The sequence below is a fragment of the Microtus ochrogaster genome, chromosome 5, assembly GCF_000317375.1.
Source record: "Microtus ochrogaster isolate Prairie Vole_2 chromosome 5, MicOch1.0, whole genome shotgun sequence".
Lineage (NCBI taxonomy): Eukaryota > Metazoa > Chordata > Mammalia > Rodentia > Cricetidae > Microtus > Microtus ochrogaster.
This window is the reverse complement of record NC_022012.1, coordinates 86,657,086-86,661,997: the sequence shown is the minus strand read 5'-3', so window position 1 is coordinate 86,661,997 and position 4,912 is coordinate 86,657,086.

Sequence of the window (4,912 nt, the reverse complement as noted above, 5' to 3'; positions counted from 1 at the left end):
AAATCTAAACTTGACGAAGTTAAAGGTTCATATAACCAAGTAGTAGTTACTTCACCATCCCTCTGACAAAATGTTTGACAGAGACTGCACAAGGAGGAAAGATTCACTCAGCATCACAGCTAGGTGAGCCCAGGCTGGGGCATGAGGCGCTGTCCACATCACCTCAGAGTCAGGAAGCAGGTCCGTGGGAGCCAGGGTTGATAATATTGAGCATGTTTTCTTCCTTCTTCCTTCCTTCCTTCCTTCCTTCCTTCCTTCCTTCCTTCCTTCCTTCCTTTCTTAAGATTTATTTATTTATTGTGTATTCAACATTCTGCCTCCATGTATGCCCACACAGCAGAAGAGAACACCAGATCTCATTACAGATGGTTGTGAGCCGCCATGTAATTGCTGGGAATTGAACTCACGACCTCTGGAAGAGCAACCAGTGCTCTTAACCATGGAGTCATCTCTCCAGCCCCCTCTTTCTTTCTTTTTTAAGATTTATTTTTTTATGTGTCTCTCTGTGTGTGCATTCCACATGTCTGCAGGTACCCAAGGTGTCTAGAATCAATACCCTAGAGCTGGAGGTATTGGAGGTTGTGAGCTGCCAGGTAGGTACTGGAAACCGAATCAGGGTCCTCTGGAAGAGCAGCGGAGTGCTCTTACCCTCTGATCACATCTCCAGAATTCCCTGGTCCTCCTCCCTAACCCAAAAATGTCAGTCTCCAATCTTCTTTCTTCCTTCTGCCCTGCAGATGTTCATGTGGCAGGTATTCTCCATCCCAGGAGAGAAAGAGCATCTTCAGACACCAGCGCCAGCCAGAGCTGGAACAAACAGCCTTGGTAAGCTCCCCCAGGTTAGCACAAAGAAATCAACCCCTTTTTCTTCCAGACACCCTCTGTGTATCTATCCGTCCACAAGGACACGGTTCCCTGCTCCGGAGTGCTTGCTGTGCTGCTCTGCCCATCGAGGAGGCTTCATCTAAAATTCTCCCTCCTTGTCCCCTGGCATTAGTAACTACTTACTAAAACAAGTCTCTTCGCATAAAATTTCAATATCGCAGTGTCTGATTAATCCTGATAATTGAGATTCTCCATGGAAACTGCAGTGAGTTGGTACACCTCCCAAAAAGCATAAAAATAATGTTCTCCTTTTATTTGTTGCTTGGCAACAATACTTTTTGTTTTTGTTCGCATGAAAATTTCCAAGATATTTGCTGATCAGTGTAGCTTTGGCAAAGAAAAAAAAGGGGAAAAATATTTCTTTTAACATTTAAAAATTGAAAGGGCTGTTTAATCTTTTTCATCTTAAAAAAACAAGGTTAAATCTTTATATCCCTGATACACATAGAACATCTATGATATAATAGCAGCGAAAAAGACCATACAGCAGTGGTTCTCAACCCTCCTAATGATGTGACCCTTCAATACAGTTCCTTCTGTTGTGGTGACCCCCAACCATAAATTATTTTATTGATATCTGATATGTATAGATGGTCTTAGGCAATCCCAGTGAAAGGAATGCTCAATCCCCAGGAGTTGTAACCCCCAGGTTGAGAAACACTGCATAGGGAAACACTACCAAGGATCTTTATTGATACCATAGATGCCACTTAAAAAAAATTATTAGGGGCTGGAGAGATTATTTGGTGATTAAGAGCACATATTACTCTTTCTGAAGACCCAAATTCAGTTCCCAGTATTCATTCAGGGGGCTCCCAACTGCCCATGACTTCAGTCTTGGTGGTGCTGATGCCCTTTTCTGACTGTGGCAGGCACTGCACTGGCGCACAGCCTCCCCTACCTCACACATACGACCACAGCCTCAGCTCCTGCCTCCAGGTTCCTGCCCTGCATGAGTTCCTGTCCTGACTTCCTTCAGTGATGAGCAGTGATGTGGAAGTGTAAGTCAAATAAACCCCTTTGTCCCAAACTTGCTTTTCGGGCATGGTGTTTCAGTGCAGCAGTAAAAGCCCTAACAGAATAACAAAAAAAGCAAACAATAACAACATCAAAACGTACCCAGCACACCCAGCACCTCTGGGACTAAGCAAAGGGAAATCAATGAATGGGCCTAAGGAAGGCATCCAAAACATTATTTTACGCTTGCAAAGCTGTGTTTGTCCCAATCCAAGCTATCTGCTCCAGTCTGCATTTGCGTGGGAAGAAGTAAATATGGCTTAAGCTCTTCATTAGTCAGCCCTCCCCACACTGACTCAGCTCCAGAGACAATAGAAATAATTACACCGAACAATTGTGTTTATTCCCCTGTCAAGACGCAGCCTGCATTTACAGATAGAGGGATGCAGACAGGAAAATGCACACTGCTGGTTTTTTTTTTAATTCTTCCTGGCAAGCTTTTTCTTAGTCTGGATGTATCACTTCTAGCAAATACATACAAAACCAAAATAAGTAATTTTACTACTATTGTTGTTGTTATTATGTAGATATTGTTGTTATTATTATTATTTAGATATTATTATTACGATTACGATTATTATTATTTAGATAAGGTCTCCCCATGGCCCTGTCTGTCTTGGAACACATAATTCAGGCTAGGCTGGCCTCAGACTCACAGATTTCCACTGACTCTCAAGTGCTGGGATTACAGGGCCACCATGATGGCTCCTGTCAAGTTCTTTAGATTCATATGGGGACAGGGTCCACAATGTTTACACTTGACACCTTCGAGGAAGATGTCTAGGTCAAGTCAAACACTCTCAACGCGGTCTCAGAACGCCCACGCTAACTGTCGCATAGTCTGTGAGATGGTGCCATCTAGTGGCCAATGGTAAAACTGGAGTTTTCTGTTAGCGTTTAAGCACAGGTTTGAGGGTAGTGCCATTGGATGCATGTGCTGTAGGCACACACGAGATAGGGGTAGAGAGAACCTGGGACTAGGAAGGCCATCTCCGAGGTCAGAATGTGAGGTCCTAGAACAGATAGTAGCGTCTAAAGATCTTTCTCTTAAAATGTATTTTTCAAATTACTTCATGCATATGGGTGTTTTGCCTGCATGTCTGTCGTCTGTCTGTCTGTGTACCGTGTGCATTCCTGATGCCTGCAGAAGTCAGAGAGGTGATCTGATTCCCTGAACCTGGAGCTACAGATGGTTGTGAACCACCATGTGGTTACTGGGAACCAAACCCAGGTCCTCTGCAAGAGCAACAAATGCTCTTAACCATTGAACCATCATCTGTCTAGCTCCCTGGTCTAATGAGTTTTGGGTTGGTCTCCAAAACCATAAAGACTTGCCAGGCAGTGGTGTGCACACTTTTAATCCCAGCACTCAGGAGGATTACAGACAGGTGGATCTCTGTAAATTCAAGGCCAGCCAGGTCTACGGAGTGAGTTCAGGACAAGCTCTAAAGCTCCAAAGTTACAGAGAAACCCTGTCTTAAAAAAAAAACAAAACAACAACAACAAAAAACAAAAACAAAACCTTAGATATTTACCAGGATGGCTGTTCTGAGTGCAGGAGTGTTTGGGGCCAGGCTGTGTTTATCTGATCAGGAAGGAGGAAGGATAAAGCTTTTTCAGCTGAGGGTGGTGGAAGGGTGCCCTGAAGTCTACCATTGTATGTTGTGTAATCCCAAGTATGATAAAGATCACCTGGCTTCCTCACGCCCAGGTTGCTACATACAGAGAAGGTGGTTGGCAGTGGAGTTTCCTGAAGGCCTAATGTAACCTCATCCTATCTAGTTAGTTTTCACTACTCACTTGCCTTTGATTTGGTGTCACCTAGGAGACACATCTCTGGTTGTATCTGTGAGGGGGTTTCCAGGTTGAATGTGGGTGATACCATCTGTCTTAGTTAGGGTTTCTATTGTTACAACAAAACACCATGACCAAAAAGTAAGTTGGGGGTGAAAGGGTTTATTTAGCTTACGCTTCCACATTGCTGTTCATCACCAAAGAAGTCAGGACAGAAACTCAAGCAGGGCAGGAACCTGGAGGCAGGAGCTGATGCAGAGGCAATGGAGAGGTGCTGCTTACTGGCTTGCTTCACATGGCTTACCCAGTCTGCTTCCTTATAGAACCCAGGACCATCAGCCCAGGGATGACTTCACCCAGGATTGGCTGGGCCCTCCCCAATTGATCACTGAATTAAGAAAATGCTTTTTAGCTGTATCTTACAGAGGTATTTTCTCAACTGAGGCTCCTTCCTCGCCATGACTCTAGCTTGTACCAAGTTGACATAAAAGTAGTCAGTACACCCATCCCATGGCTGGACTGTCAGAGTGGATGACTAGGGAGAAGGAAAGAGCATACAGACATAGACCTTACATGATGGCACATGCCTTTACTCTCAGCACACTGAAGGCAGGTGGATTATCCGTGAGTTCAAGCCAGTCTGGATTACAAATGAAATTCCAAGGGTAACCAGAGATATATGGTGAGACCCTAACCCAAAACACGTTTTTTAAAGAGTATACTGACACATTTGTATGAAAATGGCAGGTGCCAAGGAGATGACTCAGTGGGTATTGGCACTTGCCACCAAGTCCAACAACTTGATTTCAACCCCTGGTGGCTGGAGAGAATCGACTCCAAGAGCAGTCTTCTAACCTACACACATACACACACACACGCACACACATACACACACACACACACATACACACACACATACACACACACATACACACACATACACACACACATACACATACACACACACACATCTCACACACACACATACACACACACACGCACACACATACACACACATACACACACACACGCACACACATACACACACACATACACACACACACATACACACACATACACACACATATGCACACACACACATACACATACACACACATACACACACACATACACACACATACACATACACACACACGCACACACATACACATACACACACATACACACACATACACACACACATACACACACATAT